General features: G+C 43.2%; 1 long non-coding RNA gene across 1 annotated transcript in view; it reads left to right on the plus strand.

Annotated features, from left to right (window-relative positions):
- Positions 1 to 21,719, plus strand: part of LOC126638992 (uncharacterized) — a 50,244-nt gene extending 28,525 nt beyond the window's left edge. The window contains exon 3 of the long non-coding RNA XR_007628733.1: positions 21,607 to 21,719. This is a non-coding gene — a long non-coding RNA (uncharacterized LOC126638992). The remainder of the gene's footprint in view (positions 1 to 21,606) is intronic.
- The last annotated feature ends 212 nt before the right edge of the window (positions 21,720 to 21,931 follow it).

Genomic DNA, 21,931 nt, shown 5'->3' on the forward strand with positions numbered 1-21,931 from the left:
TGGGTGGGTGATGACTCATTCCCTAAATTCTGCACCCTACCTTTGTTAACTGCCTGCACGAACTGATATGTCATGTCCTCCTAAGATGCTACATGCTCCCTGGAGCCATTTAAATCTCCTGTGGATGTTCCTGGCAACACCCTCTCCGCACCTGATTGGCTCACAAGAGCTTCCCAGTCCGCATGGGGCTCTGGGTTGCTGATTGGGTGTCCCTGATCATTGTCCGAATGTTTCTTGAACTCTGGCAGGTTTGGTGCTCTGACCACTTCCCTGGGGAACATGTTCCAGTGCCCAAACACCCTCTGGGTGAAGAAATTTTTCCTATTATATAACCTAAACCTCCCCTGACAGAGCTTCATGCCATTCCCTCAGGTCGTGTCATTGGTCACCAAAGAGAAGAGATTGGTGTCTGTCTGTTGTCGTATATAGAGGACGACCATGGAATAAAAAATGGGCACTTCATGATGATGGTCTAAATTCAACTTTTTATTGTTTCATTCAGTATATTACATCTTGTTCTCACACAACTGCACTCACACACCGTCTGTAGAATCTTACATACCAAAACTATTCTTAGCTCTATTATCTATATATTATTACCAACCTTCACATATGATTGGATGTTCACTTCTTATTTACATTCTTTCCTTGCTGCTAGGCACCACGGCCTTGTTGCATCCTCCAACAATTCCCCCTTTTTTTGTATTTGTGCCACAAAAATTGCCTGGATCTTCCTTTGCAGGGTCCTTTGCAAACACAACATCAAACATGGCAACATCAGTAGTACAACTACAATAATAAGCAACACAAACAACCTTGTTCTGACTATAGACAAAAGTCATTTTGATAGTTCCCATCTACTAAACAGACTAGTTAGTTAGTCTTGACCAGCATCAATTTGCAACTCTTTGATTCTTGCTTCCAATCGTTGAAGGCTAGCATGCATCAACTTACCATAATTAAATTTATATAACACATCCTCTTAAAATCTTAATACTCTTAAAGTATTTTAAGTTCACACACATAGATATCTACACAGCTTTTCTCACAGCTTTTTTCCCAGTCATTCAAAAAGGTGGCCACCTCAATCACTCTTCACTCACACATAGCTAGAACTTTTATTATATTTTTGCATTTCAACCACACATCTCATATCCCAAGTATTACTGGTTGTGTGCTTCTCAGTTTTCCATCTTTGGTAGTCATGTTCAGCAATTCCACCTGTTCTGAAGAGGAATCAATACAAGGAATATAAAGTTTAACAAACCTAAATGAGATCCATTTTTGATCCAGTACCTGTTTATGTGCATGCATATTCTCCTCCCCCCTTTTTTTGTATTGAAAATATGTTTGGTGTGTAAAATGTTCTCTTGACTTGCTTTATGAGTGAGTTAGCCCTGTTTTAGAATACCAAAGCTAAGGAACTTAAGGGTATAATATTGGTGAGTAACTTCTGCATTTTTGCATCTTGTAGTAATTTGAGTTTTCTATGCAGCATAGCAGAAATAATGTCAGGTGAACTGAAAGAAGACAAGAAAATCATGTCTGTACACTTTAAATTCCCAACTGAAATGTACCTTAACCTAATGCCAGGAGGGGGGAAAAGAAAAGAAGGAAGGTGTAATTTGCAATTACAAAATCACAGTAACCAAGTAACCAGGACCAATTACAGATCTCCTAAACTTTTAACTATTCCTCAGCAAGTTCCACTACCAGTCACGGGCATGGAAATTTTCTTCAAGGCTCTTTTTTTTTTTTTTTTTTTAAAGTCTTCTAGTTTAACAGTTGCAGTTTTGGCAGCTTTGTCACACTGCCGAGAAAGCTGTGCCGGCAACACCACAACTGCCGAGCCCTGCAGCTCTGGGTCAATTCCAGGACTCTCCTCATCACGGGCGGCTCCCCCTGATGCTGTCAGGGGGAGGCGTTTCCCACTCTGTCCCGGAACCCGCAGTGCCCTGGCTTTGCAACCGCCGCACGGTTGCATCAACACCGGCCCTGCCTTCCTCTGCTCCCAGCACGGTTCTGCATAACTGTCCTGCTCTGTGCTGGTTCTCCACACCGTTGCTGTCTCCGTGCCCTCCGGATGTTGGTATCTCCGATGTCTGGAATGCAGTAAACTCTCTTGGCTCCTGTCCATCTGCCGCTTCCAGTTGTTTCCACTGTTAACAAAAAGTTTACAAACTGTTCCCATTAATAGTTCACTCAGTTTTGAGTAGTTATCGTGGTAGAAATGAGAGAGTCAGGTAATTCTGCAGAGGGACTGCATGGGGAAAAAAATGACAGGCTCAGTCTTGGGACCGAAGCCCATCTCGAACCCACAACCCTGGGATTGAGAGTCCCATGCTTTACTGACTGAGTTATCCAGCCTCCCTTCAAAGATCACAACAGCAGCCAAAGTCCTAGTGAGTTCCTGCGTTTGAAAGGTTTCAGACACCACTCTCACACAAGCTTTAGAGTAACAATGCTTAACTCCGTGTCCTCCATCTGTGAGTGACTGTTGTGATGAAACTATAACTTGCAAAGTAAACATATTTTTGCCTCTTGTTTAATTTATTAACATTGTTAAAAGTTCAAAGAATGTTGTGGACGGGTTTTACGGAATTCCACAGTGAATGGTTGTTATAGTAACCGTGTTTACATTGGCATAGTGTTGTTCAAATGCCTTCCTTTGTAGTGCAGTGCGGGGTGGAAGGGAGGGGTACTCTGGGCTTCTGCCTTCCCGTGTTTTCTCAGTAGCCCTCCAGCCTGCCTTGCATCTCTGTCTCGGCTTGTCTTCAGCACACATTGTGGATGGGGGGGGAGATGACAGTTTCAATCGCGATCTGAGGTGGTCCCAGCCCCGGTCCTGGCCCCGGCTAAGGTCTGCAGAGCTGAGCCGCCCTGCCCCACCAGTCCTTGTTGAGCAGCGCTGCTGCTTGGTTCTGCTGCTTAGCTCTGCCACTTCGCAGTGCCCCCCCGCCCTGTGCCGCTGCAAACCCCACTCAGAACCACAGTTTCTTTGAACTTCGGGTCAGGAGCGGTCATCATCATCGTCACGTTGTCAAAGCAGGGCACTTGAAGTGTCAACTATGCGCTTCCATCCGGACTCTAACTGGTCCCATTATGCCCCTAAAGTTCCCAGTGGCTTACCTGCCTCAGGTGTCAAGAAAACTCCGGTCTGGACCCTTTTTTGCAGCACCCCACTGCTCTCTGCTTCACCGGGCTTTGTCCTCACCGCACCTTGATCTGCGGTTTCAATTCCTCTCAGGGAATTATCTCCAATCCCTCAACGGGGATCAAGTCCACTTTGACTCCATATCAGGGTGGGAGTCTTGTCGGTATTAGTCATGATCCCTCCTGGCTCGTAAAACTCGGGGTTCACCAGTTGTTGTTGTATACAAGGACGACCATAGAATAAAAACTGGGCACTTCATGATGATGGTCTAAATTCAACTTTTTATTGCTTCATTCAGTATATTACATCTTGTTCTCTCACAGTTGCACTCACACTCTCTCTGTAGAATCTTACATACCAAACTATTCTTAGCTCTATTATCTATATATTATTACCAACCTTCACATATGATTGGATGTTCACTTCTTATTTACATTCTTTCCTTGCTGCTAGGCTCCACGGCCTTGCTGCATCCTCCAACATCTGTCCCTCTACTTCTTGTGAGGAAACTGTAGACCACAATGAGATCTCCCCTCAGTCTCCTCTTCGCTTGGCTGAACAAACCAAGTGACTACAGTCCCTCCTCATAAGTTTTCCCCTCTAGGTCCTTCACCATCTTTATACCCCTCCTTTGGATGTTTTCTAATAGTTTTATATCTTTCTTATATTATGGTCACCAAAACTGCACAGAGGACTCGAGGTGAGGCCACACCAGCACAGAGTAGAGCAGGACAATCACCTCCCTGAACCAGATGGTCATGCTGGCTTGATACACCTCAGGACATGGTTGGCCCTTTTGGTTGCCAGGGCATACATGACTCATATTCAACTTGCCATCGACCAGGACCCCCAGATCCCTTTCCACAGTGCTACTATTCAGCCTCTCATTCCCCAGTCTGTAAGCACAGTTTAACAGGGAAAGCAAAATCTGTGTATGCAAGCAAAGCAAAACAAGGAATTCTTTCACCACTTCCCATGGTCAGGCAGGTGTTCAGTCATCTCCAGGAAAGCAGGGCTCCATCATGCCTAATGACTTGGGAAGACAAATGCCATCACTTCAAATATCCCCCTTCCTTCTTCCTCCCCCTGCTTTATATACTGAGCATGATGTCATATGATCGGGAATATCCCTTTGAATAGTTGGGGTCAGCTGTCCCAGCTGTGTCTCCTCCCTACTTCTTGTGCCCCCTGAGCATCCTCGCTGTTGGAGCGGGAGGAGAAGCAGAAAAGGCCTTGACTCTGTATAAACTCTACTCAGCAATAACAAAAACATCTCTACATTATCAACAGCAGTTTCAGCACAAATCCAAAACATAGTCCCTTACTAGTTACTGTGAAGAAAATTAACTATCTCAGCCCAAACCAGTACACCCAAGTAAATGTGCATGAAAGACCTGTGCTCCTCCAAGCACTGCCAAGGAAAATAGATTCCCTATGCAGGGATACAACTCCTGTCTCTCCCATCATTCTGTCAGTAGTAGTGCGCTAGTCCAACAGATATTCATGATGCTAATTAGCCTACAGCATGACTACCTGAGTCAAACAGATCAGCATATTGCAAATTGATTTCTAGAGGTTGTTAAACCTTTATATTTGAGTTAAACTTTAATTAAAATCTTTATAACTTTTGCCTAAAAACTGGGAGAAAAAGACTCACCTGACAATGTTAGTATAGATAAGACAGAGAGCAGGTCTTTTAATGAAGGCCTTCTAGTACAAGGAGTACAAAAGCACTCACCTGTGTCCAGGGGTTCTACCATTTTATAGTACTATCCATCCAATCTGAGAACTATCTGCCCTCAGATCCTCCCTGGAATTGCCCCCCTGGCACACCACCCTGGAATTGAGTTGGAGGTCTCAAGACCCCTTTCTTTCTTATTTTCCTCCTCCTCACAGTACACACTGTCTCTGGAGCTTCTCCAAGGTTCCAGGCCTTCAGGGTTTCTTTGGGTACAAGATATCTTGTTGTTCCAGCCTAGGGTGCCTATGTTCCTAAACAGGATGTGTTTGCTAGAGACCTTCCTTCAAAAAGAACGTAAACAAGCTTAAAGAATTTAGAAAATTCAATATGAAGTGTGAGAATGTGTTTGATAAGTGTCAACTGCTATTCTAAAGTGTGAGAAACTACACAGCTATACTAAAAATCCACATTTACTACACGGCTACATCTCTGCACCAGATAACACAAAAAAACAATTTCCCTAGTAAAAGTTAAGGATTAAAAAAAGGTGATAAACAAAAGCAAGGAAAGCAGATGCTGTTTTTATAGTAGCTTGCTCTTAGTTTACAGTCAGGAGACATAAAGACGAATGCTGCATTATCTCCAGAAGTTGGTCACTTTTGTTGTAAAAGGTAGAAACAGTAACTGCAATTAAGCCAATAGGTCAGAAGAAAACCAAATATATTTGAATAAGTAAATGAAAACCTTAAAATGGTACATTTTAAGAATACTACCAACATTAATAGAAATACATGAACTAGCAGTTTAGCAATAGATATGGGAGTCAGCAGCTCCTGATTTCCAGCCCCAGTATCCTTTGCGGGCTTCAGAAAGTCAAGTTTGGTATCCATCTGAGGCATTTATAAAACTTCCATTTCAGTGCTTTCCACATAAATCATCATCTATGTCCTAGTTACAGGGGTCAGGACCAGTTTATTACTATGTGGGTATAACCAAACCTGTGTATTCTATACCCTCTATGTAATTTCTGATGGACTGTTAGTAATGGATCATTTGCATCAGCTGCCCAGGGCACACCTAATGACTCAGTTGTGATAACTCCCCTCCAGGGAGGAATTAACACCTTCACATCCAACCTGAGGAGTCATCTCTGCTAATGGGCCATACTGGACTGGCATAATAGGCCGCTGCAACACTGTATTTGGTCTGGCTGAGCTGGAGTTCATTTCCCCACAGTAACCCTCACAGTGCTGTGCTTTGCATTGGTAGCTAGAATGGTGTTGATAACACACCAGTGTTTTGGCTACTGCTGAGCACAGCATCAGCACTGTAACATTCCTTCCTCAGTTGAGGGCAAGATCCTGGGAGGGGACCCAAGTAGACCAGCTGACCCAAACTGACCAAAGGGATATTCCATACCATAAGATGTCAACTCAGATATAAAAGCTAAGGTATGGAGCAGGAAGGCAGGTATTCATTGTCTCCAATGGCTGCCTGCTAAGGAACTGTCATGCGTACTGAAGCCCTGCTTCTTGGGAGTGGCCGACCATCGCTGCTCATGGGAAGTAGAGAATAAACTCTGCTATCTTTTGCTTCTGTGCATGCAAGCTTTACTTTACTTTTTTTGCTTTAAATAAACTGCCTTATCCCAAGGCAACCACAAGTTGGTTTTTTCCACCTTACTCTCTCCCCTGTTCTGATGGGAAGGGGAGTGATAGAGTGGTTGAGTAGGCACCTGGCATCCAGCCAAGGTCAACCCACCACAAACACCTAGACCATCAAAGACTCCAAAAATATCCCATGATTCACAGAGTTAAATCACCCATTGTGAAACTCCCTGCCCTGGGGGAGGTACTGGACATTCCCACCTGAACCTAAGCATATATAATCGTGGGGTTTTAGAACTTCTGGTGCCACTTGTCAGATCAAGAGGAGGTCCAGAACTCCAACAGGGCTGCCACTGCCACTCTTAACAAGACTGCGATCATTACTTCAACAGAACTGCCACCATCATCTGGACCAACCAATTTCCTTTCCTTTTACTTTGCACCCAGGGGGGCCACGTGGTGCTCAGCACAGGGGCCAATGAACACTGTTCTGTTCTTATCCTGGGGTGTTGGGTTGTCCATCTGTTTTTGTGAGTTAAAACCAGTTTTTCTCTGTATCCTTGCATCTGTTGTAATTTATTTTTCATAAATTGTAACTCTGGCTTATAATGTCTCTAGAGTTGGGTTCATTTCTCCTGCTGGTTGACTTTTAAACCAGCACAATGTATTAGCAAAGTACCTCGTACTTTCAGGAGTTTTTTGTACATCTTCATTTTATGTAAAAATAGCATGCCATTTTAATGGGGATTTGGGGGATTTGTGTTATTTCAGGTTTTGTAATGAGAAACATTAGTTCCTTGGCAGGTTGTGTGTGTGTGGCTGTTTATTTTTGTTTTGTTTTGTTTATAAACCAATTAAGAAATAAAACTAAACTGTCAATATTTGGAAATTGTGTCATGCTCAAGAGATAACACTGCTCATTGTCAGATGCATGCTTATGAAGATTTTTACATGTTTCTAAACCATGACAGAGATGACAACTTCAGTTCCAGTTATAACTAGTTGATTTATTTTACCTCTGCTGTAAAGGAGATGTCACAGAGCAGGGGAAAAGCACTGCTCTTGTGCATCTTCCAGACTTTCCTGTAAGTTTTACAAGGACGGGTGGATCATGGATCTGAACACTCTTGGTCTGGTGGAGTTAACCCTCCTCAGTTTAGGACATAACTGAAAAGAACCAAAAATAGAAGCTAAGATGGAAGATCCTCTTCACTAGTACACGTGAAAGATTCAATCCTGCTTGAGAAACTCAGGCCTGTTGCCCTTGTCTTGCAGCCACGTTAACTCTCGGATTGAAAAAGTAAAAGTAAAACTTTGAATTCCACTGCCAAGACATCCCTATCTTTCCCCCGATCTGGCATTTCTTCTGCTTTACCCTCTCCTGGATCTGGCACGTCTTTCTCTTTTCCTTTCCCTTTTTCCTTCCCTTTCGGAGTGCTTTCTCTTTTCTTGAAGAAAGACTCCAATCGGCTGTCCCCAGTGTCTTCCTTTATGGGTGGGGCAAAAGGTTGTAGATCAGTGAGACTGATCAAGCTTTCTTGATTGTTACTTCTCCTCAAGTTAAGGCACCTTTCACCAATGCTACAGGCATCACAGCAACGCTTTTTCTGTTTGTGATTTTTTTGATCTTGTTCAAGCGCTAACACAAGGGGGTCTTGGGGTGCTACATTTATCCCACAGTCTTTTTGTCATTTTGGTTTATTTCTTAGGGTGAAAAATAAATCTGCGTAAACCACTTTATTCCATTTGTCGTTTCTACGGAGAAATAACATTAGTTGTAGCATGGTATTATAATTTAGGGTGCCATCAGGGGACCACTTTTATCCATCGCCTAATTTATATAAAGGTCACCATTGTTTACAGTATCTGAGTAAAGCCTTTTTGCTCAAACTTCCACCAGGAATTCCACCCAATTCCTTCCAATGCTTTAAAATACATCCTAGTGGGGTCTTTGGGTTCACTTCTTTACCTTGTGTCCCTCCCATGTTAACTAAACCCACAAGATATTACCACAGACCGTAAGATGCCAACACCTAGTTCTGTTGCAGCCACAAGACACTTTTACTGAGTAAGACCACAAAATGTCACCACAGACCGTGAAATGCCAAAACCCAGTTTTTGTCACAGTTGCGAGATGCCTTTTATAAACCAACCACATATAACAAATAGACAATGTATTTCAACACAAAAACTACATATAAAACAAGACTAGACAACGCTGGGCCCAAAATCCTTATCTAAACCAGAAACCAGAAGGAAATTATTGAGATACCGACTTCTCAATTTTCCCAAACAGATGTTCAGATAAACATTTGGCCAAACATAACCTGTACAGACCGAAAGAAGCGTCCTTCTTTATGGGGTGCCTTGGCAAGGGGACACCTTTTTCACAGACACCGGTGTAATTGAAAAAGAACCAGAATAAATACCTTTAGTTATGAGATCCTTATCCACCCCGTGAGAAGTCAGCGAAGGTAGGAGCCCCCCCTTTATAGGTAAAAGCTTACCTTTGGCGCCTGGGAAGGGGTCCTGACCTCCGATGGCCTCTACAGTTGGGTGGATTCAAGGTCTCCTGGCTGGTTCGCCAAAATGATGCCCAAAAAGGTGGAGTAAAAACTGTTTAGAGACAGAATTTTAAGCCTTTAAACAGCAAGGTATTTATTGAAAGTGACCGCGGAAGCCTCCCAGTTATTGCTGGAAAAAGAGACTTCGCTGGGGCCAGGTATGAAGGGGTGATTTATACAGCTTTGACCATGATTACAACATATTCGCATACATATTCATATTACTGCATTATTAGATTACAATATTCATAGCAGGAGGGATCAGAGTGGAGTTTGAGGCGTGGTCTTCAGTTTTGAGGAATAATTCAGGGTAGATCCAGTCTTTACTTCATCCTGGAGTCTCAAATCTACTCTTCTTTATCGGGTGACCCTGGAGACCTTTCGTACTTTCTATTGTTCTATGTTCTGATCATTGAGGTTTGAAGAAAACCTTGGCTCCAGGCCTATTTCACCTATTCAGATGTCTAACCTGGCTCCTCTGGGTAAGATTTATGGGTGCTGAGTTCCTTGTTCAATGTTTGATGTGGGTTTTTAGGGTCTGGTGCATTTAGTACAGAACATAGCCTTCCTTGAGCAGTACAGGGGGGATAAGGGGTTATTATGGGCTTACAGTGAAAGTGTTTCGATTAACTCTTTTAAAGTCTTATCTTGCTTCAGATGAAAAAGCTCATGGGTCAAGATAAGGACAGGGAGATCACTGACCAATTATCATCACTGGCAAAAAAGTCTCAACTTGGGGAACATTAATTTAATTTAAATAAGAACAAATCTGAAAACACCATTCCCCACCCTTCCCTTCTTCACAGGTTCAACTTCACTCTCTACTTCTCTGCCTTCTCCCCCCAAATGACACAGTGGGATGGGGAATGGTGATGCTGAAAATGGCACAAAATAACTGCTCAGAGACGAATTTTGTCTTTAGGTAGCAAGGTATTTATTTTGTGCAACGTTGGGAAACTAGCTGGTTTGCACCGGTGTCTCAGTTTAAATGAGACACAGGTGTTTTGCTGAGGATGAGTTATGAGAAAGACCCAAACTCCTCCCTCTAAGCAATTTTAAATACAAAATTAAGAGACTCTGATTGAGGGGTAAAAAATTGTGGAAAAAGGAAAAATAACAGCCCTTTATTAAAAGATATATGTGCATTAGCAGAAACAATGAAAGAAAACAAGTAAAATAACCAAACAATACTCCTATACCCACAAATAATCCCCTTCAAAACAAACCAATAAACAATCAAAGAAAAAAAAGTAAACAGTTCCATTTGCACCCTTTGGTGCAATTCTAACCACAGTAAACAGGGGGCGCTGTTGGATCACTGGAAAACCTGCAGTTCTTTATGCTGGTCAGCAGGGGGCGCTGTGGAATCATTGGTTGTTGCCACGGGGAGTGACACCCTCTGGGGTGTGTTGGAGAAACCGAAAATGGGTTTCCCTCCCCCCCACACACACTGGGAAAGGGGAAAGAGAGGAGGGAGAGAAACAACAAAAAAAAAAAGTCCTCCCCAATGGGAAAAAAACTCACTCTGTTTGGTTGGTTGAATCATGGGGTATAGTTTTCCTTCTCCCTTTGATCTGCACAAGAACCACTGCTAAGAAAGAAACAAACGGGAACGGTGAAGGGGAAAAAACCTCCTGAAACAGTTCCTCTCCCATGAAAATCCAAGCAGAATCCACAGCTGGCAGCCAGGCTGAGAACAAAAACCACTCTGAGCTATCCTCTGACCTTGTTCCAGCATTAGCAGCCAGTCAGAACTCCTCCCCCTGTTTCCCAGGAGACTAGAGGAAAAAAGAGTAAGAAGGAACTCCTCACCCCCATTTCCCAGGACATGAGATTCTGAGGGCCATTAACTAGAGGGTAGCTTCTTTTGTGTTACTTAACTGCCCACATAACAACCCTGCACGCAGTGGGTAGGGGGAAGGGAAAAATTCCTGCTTAGTTTCTAAGAACCAGCAAAAACATGACAACTGGACAAACTAGCTCCGAAGTTTTCATAGAAAAGTCAGGTCATTGATACAATTTTCACAAGAGATTACAACATTCAGCCTCACCTTGGGGGTCTTTTGCTCTTCTTCCTTGTGTGAACTTTTCAACTTTCTTTGTTCACTGACCTAGTTTTCTGGGGCTTGCAAAACCCCCTGACTCATGGCCTTCTTATCTCTTTCAGATGTCCACCTTATCTTTATTTATGACTGCTAAACTACTCAAAGTACATCCCTTCTATCTCTTACTTCAGTACAGTCAGCAGAACAGAACAAGTTGTCTCTGTTATATTTCAACATAACCAGAGCAACTCTGGCAGAGCATGGTACCAACTCTTAGTTAATCTTTAAAAACCCTGCTCTGTTTCAATGGGGTTGTGGTTAGTTCATTACGCGTTGCCTCTGCTGTTCCTGCCTCCTCTCACTCTTCCCCAGATCCACTGTAGTGTCCCTCCCACGGGAGACAGTCTTTCATGAACTTCTCAAACATGAATTTTTCCCACAGGTTGCAGTTCTTCATGAACTGCTCCAGCGTCCTTTCCATGGGGTGCAGTCCTTCAGACATAGACTGTTCCAGCATGCATGGAGTCATAGGTCCTGCCAGCAAACCTGCTCCAGCATGAGCTCCTCTCCACAGTCCACAGTTCCTGTCAGAAGCCTGCTCCAATGCAAGCTTCCCATGGGGTCACACCTTCCTTCAGAGCATATCTACTTACTCTGACATGGAATCCTCCATGGGTTGCAGGTGTATCTCTGCTCCACTGTTAACCTACATGTACTGCAGGGGACAGCCTGTCTCACTGTGGTCTTCACCATGGACTTCTATTGCCTAGATAAATTATTTAGAGGGATTTGTAGCCATATCTCAAATACTTACTCTAAAGATATGTACGACTGGACAGAGGGAGACTCAAACTGTCCAGAATTGACTATCATTCAGAAAGTGAAATGTTGCTATATACTCCAAATATTCAAGTTCAGGTAATAGAATTTAGGCTTGAAACAGTTAAATAAGAGACTTTTAAGCACATTTTATACTGACATTCCAGTCAGTGGGAGCTTCATCAGACTGCCACGACTTCTCAAATATGATGTCTCGGCCACTTCCTCCACCAGCTCCCTCAGGACCCATGGATGTATCTTATCAGGTCCCATGGACTTATGCACCTTCAGGTTCCTTAGATGGTCTTGAACTTGATCATCTACAGTGGGTGGTTCTTCATTCTCACAGTCTCTACCTTCTGAGACTCAGGCAGTGTGGCTGGAGCACTCGTCAGAGAAGACTAAGGCAAAAACATCCTTCAGTACCTCAGCTTTCTCCATGTCCTGGGAAACCAGGTCTCCTGTTTCCTCCCAGAGAGGATCCACATTTTCCCTAGTCTTCCTTTCAACACCAATATATCTATAGAAGCTTTTCTTGTTGTCCTTGACATCCCTGACCAGGTTTAATTCTATCAGGGCTTCAGCTTTCCTAACCTGATCCCTGGCTGCTCAGACAACCTCTCTGTATTCCTCCCAGACTTCCTGTCCTTGTTTCCACCCTCTGTACATTTCCTTTCTGTGTTTGAGTTTGTCCAGCAGCTCCTTGTTCATCCACTCAGTTCCTGGCACTTTTGCCCGAGTTCCTTTTTGTAGGGATGCATTGCTCCTGAGCTTGGAGGTGATCCTTGAATATCAACTATCTTTCTTGGGCCTCTCTTCCCTCCAGGGCCTTACCCCATGGTACTCTATGAAGTAGACTTCTTCTGCTGGTGCTGTCCGCCTCCTCACATTTTCTCCAAGACACAGCTACAGGATATGGTGCTGAAAGGACCTAGCTTTAGGGGGTCTGTCATTGTTTTTCATTGTCTCAGGCTGGGGGGTGGGAAATATTAGCTTCTGGAGCCCCTTGCCATCTTGCCTTTGTTCTTACTGCCACATGGCACAGAGCACAGGAACAGTTGCCATCTTACCTTTGTCTTACCTTTCTAAAATTATCAATAAAAGTATCTCCTGAGAAAACACATGCTTTGTATTCCCTTTACGCTACCTCAAGGTATTAAAGAACTGAGGGTTCTCCAAAACATTCAATGGGTGAATTTTTGAAGCCTTGTATATTTTTAAAAGTAATACTCCTACTTGAGTTTGTCACTCTGGGGCTGAGGTCTTACAGCAAACTATGAGGAGCGACCTCCATCTTAGTTCTATTTCTGGTGGTGAACACCTTTTTGTGGGTAAATGTCTTGGTTTATTGAAAATATGTTCAGGAGGTGAGATGTCCAATGAGATAAACCCCTCCTTTTTTCTTTTTTTCTATTTCTCTTCCCCCAAATATTGACAAATTAGAAATTACAAGGAGGCAGAATGAAGAAGGAAAAAACCCCAATTTTACTAAAAAAAGGAAAGAAAACCAACAAAAAACCCAAACAAACCCCCCCCCAACAACAGAAGAAAAATGTTACCCAACTGCCCCCTCCCCCAGGTCAAAAACAAAACCTAGAAGGATATTTCTTCCACAGGAAAAATTCTGTGCCACCAAGTCAGTAGCATGGATTCCAATGTAGCAAAGCCACATGGAGTAACAATGGAGGAGCTGGGATGACCCAGAGAGCTGGATGGCAGCTGCTGTGGTGAGAGACCTTGGCTATGGGAACTGCAGAGAGAGACCTGGATGGCGGTTGCCACGGCAAGAATGGTTGGCATCCCACAGGCCCAGGGGAACTCCTTGAAGTGCTCAGCATGAGGCTGCAGCAGTCTCCTTCCTTGACACCCACACCCAGGAACCAGAGAGAGAGTGAGTTATGGAAACCCTGGGGATTTACCCTCTCTCCTGAATGGAATCAGGAAAGATGTTCCTAGTACCTTTAACATCACCTGACCAGAAAGTGATTCATTTACCAAAACCTTCTTGTTTGCACTGAATTAAAAACTGGAGCAAGAATGAGAGGAAACTTTTTATAACAAATTAAAAATTCACAAAGTATCTGTATTTCCTGATTGTTCCTTCAGACATTTGTCTTTTCCAAATTATGCTTCTAATATTTTCTCTTGAAAGAAATCAGAGGAGGCAATAAAACCATATTCGCCTTGCCAAATGCAATATTCTACATGGTAATACAGAATACCTGCAACTTTTTCCTTAAATAATGTTCTTTAAGCAAGGATGTCTTAGCAAGCATGTTATCCCTAGCATTTTTTACTCTGTTAACCAGGAGTGCAAGACTAGCTTGCCTGATGTCAGACATACCCCTCCAAGCACTCTTTGTCTCTGCTCTCTAGCCTTTTCTATCCAGACCCCAGTGTTGTGTTCATCAGGGAAATTTATAGCAGCATTCACCTCAAGTCTTTCTAAAGTCTCATTGCTTAGATCCAACCTCCTCTTTCCTAATTTTTTGGACCCCTTTATTCTATGTACCTTCACACCACCATTTTCTTTCCCCCTTTTTCCTTAGCTTGTTACACTTCCCAGCAATCATCCATAGATAGGTTATTTAATATCCTCTGATAAGCAGAAGTTTTAATACAAGCACTAATTTGAAATCTTGGTGCGTTTCTTGGATTTGAATTTCAAGTAGATTGGTTGCATGTTCACTGAAATGAGAGAGGGTCTCCTTTCTAAAGGACTTAGGAAATTAGAAGCTTAGATAAAAATTATATCCTTATCAACCAAGGGATTTGCTTTCTTGTCATAGTAGTTGCCTTTTCTTTTAGGACTACAATTAGTTTCAGGATGTAGAATGTAGATGAAACATGGGAACTAATAGAGAGTGCACCATATGCCCACCTGCAAGAAATTAGCTTACATGCCTCAGAAAACTTCATCAATAAGATATTGTTCTGTTAAGAATAAATTCAATTGAAAATTGTTTAAGCTAATGGGAAAATCTAGTTATCTTTAAACAATGATGAATATATGTGTCTTTTAGTTGGTCCTAGAATAAAGGACTCTATGTAAATTTTGTTGATTTCACCAAAGCTTTTGATACTGTGAGAAGAAAAGGTCTGTGGCAGCTTTTGGGACGATTAGGATGTCCCCCCAAGTTCCTCAAAATGATCATTTTGCTTCATGAGGTTTAGCTTGGTCAATTCAGATATGGCAATGCACTTTCTGAGTCCTTTCTAATGACCAATGGTGTGAAATAAGGTTGTGTTCTTGCACCAACTTTATTCACAATCTTCTTCAGCATGATTCTCCAAAGGACCAGAGCAGACCTCGATGAAGAAAATGATATCCACATCCGATATCGTACCGATGGAAACCTATTCAACCTGAAGGCCCATACTAAGACTTAAAATCATCTTGTCCATGATCTGCTTTATGCTGATGATGCCGCCCTCGTCGCCCACACAGAAGCAGCTCTGCAGCATTTAACATCCTGCTTTGCAGAGGCTACTGAGCTTTTTGGACTGGAAGTCAGCTTGAAGAAGACAGAAGTTTTCTCTCAGCCTGCACCTCAGGAAGTCTTTCATCATCCCCATATCATCATTGGTGAATCGGAGCTCAAGTCAGACCAGTAATTTAATTACCTGGGAAGCATCATCTCCTCAGATGGTAAAATTGATGAAGAAATAGACAACACGTTAGCAAAGGCATACAGAGTTTTTGGTAAACTACATAAAAGAGTTTGGTATAATAAACACCTGAAGAAAAGTACAAAGATCAGTGTTTACAGAGCCATTGTATTGTCTACTCTTTTATATGGGTCTGAATCATGGGTCATTTACCTTCACCACTTGCGACTCTGAGAACACTTCCATCAACGCTGCCTCCATACAGTCCTAAACATCCATTGGACTGACTATGTGACTTATGTGTCAGGCAGTGGCTACGAGTATTGAGGCCATGTTGCTGAGAACACAACTGCGTTGGGCAGGGCACATATCCAGGATGGAGGACTACCGCCTCCCTAAGATTGTGCTCTACGGTGAACTTGTCACTGGTTGCTGCAAGAGAAGAACCTCGAAGAGGAGATACAAGGACTCCCTGAAACCATCTCTCAGCCTTGGCCATATTGATCATCATCATTGGTCTACTCTGGCCTTCAATTGGGAGACATGGAGACACACTATTTATAACGCTGTTGCTTCTTTTGAGAACACACGTAGAATCATTCTTGAGGAGAAAAGACAATGCAGAAAGAATCGTGTCTTGCCAATACCTCCCAAAGAGACTTTCTGCTGTGCCTTTTGCAACTGGACTTGTCTATCTCACATTGGCCTTTTTAGCCATCAGCATGTTTGCAGCAAGCATGGGTACAGTCCTTCTCCAATCTTCAGTTGCGAAGCCTAGCCATGATGAGTTGGTCCTAGAAAAATTAATTTAGCTGTTAGAGGACAACTGGACCAATCACAGATGCTAGGAAAGCAAGGCAGATTTGTAGTTCAGGATTTCTCCTTCTGCCTTGTCTGCTCTCAATTGCCTTAGAACATATCTCTAGTGCCTACTTTGCCTCTGCAGTCAGAGACTGACTAGATGTCAAGTCTGGGTTGCCTTTCAGCAGTTCAAACAAGGGGTGCAGTTCCTCTGTGGTTAAGCCTAAGAAAGGTCTTAACCAGTTGAGAGCTCCTAAAAGTTTTTGCAGTTCATTCTAGGTTAAGGTGTCCTTTACCTTAATCTGAAGTGGTTGTGGTGAGATCTGCTGCGTGATCCTCCATACAAGGTAGGTCCAGGGCTGTGATTGCTGGATCTTCTCTGGAGAGACCTGTAACCCTGCTTCTTGGACAGCATTAGTTAGAGCAGTAACAACAGTTTGCAACTCAGTTTCATTGGCCGTGGCAATTAAGATATCATCCATATAGTGGTAAATGATTGCTGAGGGATGAAGCCTTCTGACAGGGTGAATAGCCTGTGCCACTACAGTCTGACATATTGCCGGGCTGTTTTTCATCCCCTATGGTAAGATGAACCAATGATATCTCTGCATGGGCTGTGCGTTGTTTAGAGTGGGGATAGAGAAAGTAAACCATGGTGTATCATCAGGGTGCAGAAAAATGGTGAAGAAACAATCTTTCAAATCAATTATCACTAATGGTCATCCTACTGGAAGCATAGCAGTTGAAGGAAGCCCTGGTTGCAATGTTCTCATAGGTTCTATTGTTGAGTTGACTGCTCTTAAGTCATGCAGCATTCTCCACTTGCCACTTTGCTTGGGGATGCAAAGTGTTCCACAGGCTGGAGGTTGGCACTATATGTCCTGTATTCTCTTAAGTGAGCAAACCGTTCCTTTTTCAGGGGCCATTGATCAACCCATATAGGGTCATTGGTTTTCCAGCTCACCTTAATTGGTCTTTGGAATGGCTGGTCAATGGTCCTCACTGAAAATTCTGCCCTTCTGCAGAAGCAATTTGCATGACTGTGTCAAACTGTCCCAGCACATCTCGTCCCCATAGTGTGCACAGAATAGGAGTAACAAAAGGAGCTGTTTTGGCAACTTGTCCTTCTGGTCCCAGCACTGTGTGTAATCGAGCACTTTGCCTAGGCCTTTGTGTACCTCCAACCCCCTGAATAGTTGAAGCAGGGTAAACAGTAGGCCAATCAGCTGGCCATTCAGTGTCTCTAATGATTGTAACATCTTCTCCTGTGTCCACCAGGCCTCTGAATCTGCATCCATCTATTTGACATGCCATCTTTGACTGTGTTGTAGAAATGACTTTTGTCCAGTATATTTGTGGCTCACCTGTACTTCCAAAAGCTCCGAAGCCCCTCTCCCCCTCCCCAGTTGGTGACACGCTGTAAAAAGGAATTAGCTGGGCAAGCTTTTGTCCTTCTGGTATGTGACTGGGAGGTATTGGAGTCCAGGTCATTATTTTTATTTCACTGTGGGAGTGTGAGTCAATCACTCCAGGTAAAACAAACAAACCCATCCTGGTAGTTGACGACCTTCCTATAAAGAGGGCATGGACTCCTGAGCCGTATTTATTTTATGAATCGGGTGCACGGTTTTGCACCCTATCTCGTTTCCCTGTTGTGAAGAGTTTTTTGAATCCCTCTTCCCATGTTGACATTTGCATACTGCTGTGGGGGGTTTCTTGGGGCAATTCTTTCATAAATGATCAGCAGCACCACATCTGTAGCAGTCATTTTTGGCTCTTGCCCCATCCTGCAATCTCATTTGCACACTTAGGGTTGTGGTTAAAGAATTAGTTATTTGCTCAACAGTCCCAATTCCTTGGCATGCTCGAACCATGTCAGCATTGGTGCAGTTTTCCCTTTTAGGGATGGCTTGCAGAGCCTGTTTACAATCTGGGTTCGAGTTTTCATATGCCAGTTGCCTAAAAAGCATCTCTCTAGCTTCTTCATGCTCTATTTGCCTGTTTAATGCTGCTTGCAGCCGAACAAGAAACTGGAAAAAAGATTCTATTGATCCCTGCATGATCTTTTTAAATGACAGGTTACTGTCTCTGTCCATGTTCGGAAGTTTTCTTATCGCTCTCAAAGCGATACATCAAATATCTCTTGGGGGTAGTGTACTTGTGAGTTTGCTGATGAGTACTCCCCTTCTCCTGCCAAATGATTACATGTCATGCCTGTTTGTGAGTTCCTTGGGTCATTTATATACACTGCACAGCTCTCCCGATAGTCTGTTAACCAAACACCGTATTGAGTGGTTATTAAAACCATTTTCAACAGTGTTTTCCAGTCATGTGGGTAAATACATAGGTGGAACTCAGCGTTTCCAAATATGAAAACGTGTGAGTCGAGGAAACGCCAGACTCTTTAACTAATTGTCCCAATTCCTTTGTTACCTGATAGGGAAAACTTTGGAAATGAGGGTTCTGGCACTGCTGATAGATAACTGGGCATGCTTTAATAACCTGCCAATCTGTTGTCCCTATAGCCTCCTCACAGCACTTACTCCACCAGTCAACAAATCTCCCCATGCCTGCCCCCTCGTCCTTGCCCGGAAGAACCACCTCCGGTTCCTCCTCATCATCTTCTGATGCCTCGCCACCTGCGGTCCCAATATATTTGGTTCCCAACAGTTGTATGGCGGAAGATGACCACTGCAGCGGAAAGGTTCCTCCCCCCTCACCACTCCCATGGTTGGGACAATGTGGTTGCACGTCTAGAAGAGACGGTTCAGGTTCAGTTCAGGTCTGTTTCGTGTGCAAGATGGCAGCGCCTGTGCCGATGCACATGGTTGTGAATCATTAGTGGCATGAGGGGGTAAGTTTGCTGGGTTCCTCCCCACCATGCTGGGAGTCTATGTTTCGCCCCTGGGTGTGGGATTCGTGAACTAAGGTTCCTGTCCTTTCCCTGCTAATTGCGTGTGCACAAAAACTGAGACCTTCGCCATTACTTATATCACATCCCCCCTGATCCTGCCTGTGCAGTTCCCCTCCAGAGTTTGTATTTGCTCGGGATGCACGTGTGGGTCTTGCATCCTCATGAGTGTTTCTGAGTGGTGATGAATGGCTGCAAGTTGCAGCCTGGTTTGGGGTTGCAGGGGAATGTGTGTTGGTATTTCCTGGGGAGTTCTGTCGTCTCTGTGCAGTGCACAAAGCGTTCATAATCTGGGTCCAGGCAGGAAGGCAGTTATTGGCTTGTATGTCACCTGCTCTAGTTTTGTCTCTTATGAAGTCTCCAATCCTGTTCCAAGTGTTTATATTTAAGGCTTCTATGAGCGACAGGCGGGGTGCTTTGGATTTTAACCATTGCAGAAGGTCTGTTAGTTCTGCTCACATGATCTCTATGGAATATGGTCTTAACAAGAGATACAGAACCTCTGTGTCTTTTTCTATCTTTGTGGAGATAGAACTTCCCATGGGTTTTTTTGCCTTTTTCTTGCTGCTTTGCTCCTGCATGCTTTCTGTCACTGCTGGTTTTTTGCTCCCGACTTGTCAGCTTTGGTTTCTGTTTCTCAGCTTCTTTACTGCCTCCACTTCATAGTAACTTCACTTCTTGCTGTAGTTTCTTCTGCTTTTCTTTCTACTGGCACGTGCACTGTCAATTTTTTTGAGCTCGGTTTAATGTTGCGTCCTTCAGCTGCATTTTGCTCTGAAGTCCCGACCCTTTTAAAGACGTCTTTCATTTTTTCGCTAGAAGTGTTCCGAGAATTGATACAATCTCATTTGAGTGCTACCGAGTTTCCTTGTTTTAAGGTATTTTAAAATGTTCCCTGATACAGGGAGATTCCCTGCATTTAGGCGCCATTTGTGACTTATTAATGTAATATAATAAGATATGATCTGGCAGTTAGGGTTTCTAACCACCAAATCTTTTATTAAAAGAAAATGGCCCTCTTATATACCCTCAGGTAACATGTGACTCTCCTGACCAAACACACTCTGCCCACGTGTGTCAGAGTACAGCACAGGAAACTACCAGTCCCAGGATGCCTCACCCAGCATCCCTGGGACATGTTTCCTACAGATAAGCCTGGAGTTTGTGGCATCTGCAAGCAGCCAACAAACTTCCAGGCCTAATTCCTGCAAACAATAAGTGTTAGAGTCAGTTTCCTGCCCAATTAGTTCTGTAAACCATGAAACCACTATCTCCCATAAACACACGAAGGTAGTCGTTTTGATGTGGTTGGAAATAAAAGGGTAACAAAATATACAGAAATATAATTCCCAATATTTGCTTACTTAACATACAACAGTAATTTTATAACATATAAGACAATACTCACAAACAAAAGCAAACAATATGATCAACACACATAAGGGATCCCCACAGATGGTTTAAAACAAACCCAAAGATAATAAATTACCAGGCTTATAATGATCGCAATTCTGAGTCCAAGTCCAAAATCCAGCCACAACGGTAAACCCAAAAACATCTGTCCCTTTCTTCCAAATTCTCTTAGCCTGAGGAATTTGGTATAGCTTTGGTGAGACTCTAACTCACAATCAAAGCCTATGCAACCTTCCAGTGGGACTTGAACCCACAAATAGAAGGATGCAGTTCTTGTTAGTTGCTAGCAAGCCAGAGCCCTAGAAAGCCAGTATATGACTTATGGTTTCCTTCTCAGAACCCTAGGGAGAAATAAAAGAGTGCTTTAGAATTTGTATACCTTTTCACAGGACCTTCATCCACTCCCATGATGATCCAGTGGAGCCCAGGGGCATGCAGAGGGTCCCCAGTTCTGGAGGGTCTTCACAGACAAGTGGAGGTCTTGTCCCATCTGGGGTGCCAAATTGATTCAAAGAAATCCTTAAACAATATGTAAAGCACACTTTTATTACGGTTGGGGAGATGCAGGGGGTTTTACCCCTCCCTTGCATTCCACCAAGAAAAGAAACACAACAGTTTTTTATACATTTGAAGGAGTGAGTTTCAAAATTATCTATCACGTACACTCTTTACAAAGTCTGCCTTATCTAAATAGACATTTGGTTACCTAACTCCTATTCTTACTACTATATAGTAGTTACATAAAGTTTTATCACTTCAAAAAACTTAGGTTTCCCCCACCCCTCTTTTGTCTCCCTTGCAATGCTACATGCTAGAAGTCTTTCCTGCTTTCCCTGGCAGTCCCTTTTGTTTACGTAAGCTAGCTTTATCTTAACTGCCCACAATTTTGGCAGCAACCTTCTTTCAAGTAGTTACAATTTTGCAAAGTCACACTTAACATAGCTAAATTTTACTAACATAGCTAAATTTTTATTGTATTTTATCTTGTCTTTATTTCACCAGCACCTCAATATCCTTCCTGAACTGAGGGGCCCAGAACAGGACACAATACTCAAGGTATAGCCTCACCAGTGCTGAGTACAGAGGAAGAATCACACACTGCTCTGCTCTTCTGCTTGGATTTGCCTCAAATTCATCAAAAAGCCAGTGAATGGTGAGCCTCTGGGGGGAAGGGTCACTGTCCCAGTTTAAATGAGAGAAGGGTCTTTTGCTGAGGATGGATTAGGAGGAAAAGACCCAAACTTCTCTTTTCAAGCAATTATAAATCCAAAATTAAGAGGCTTCGATTGAAGGAAAACAAATTATGGAAAAGGGAAAATAACAGCCT

This window comes from Myiozetetes cayanensis, unplaced genomic scaffold (assembly GCF_022539395.1).
Source record: "Myiozetetes cayanensis isolate MyiCay16 unplaced genomic scaffold, myiCay2020 scf183, whole genome shotgun sequence".
NCBI lineage: Eukaryota > Metazoa > Chordata > Aves > Passeriformes > Tyrannidae > Myiozetetes > Myiozetetes cayanensis.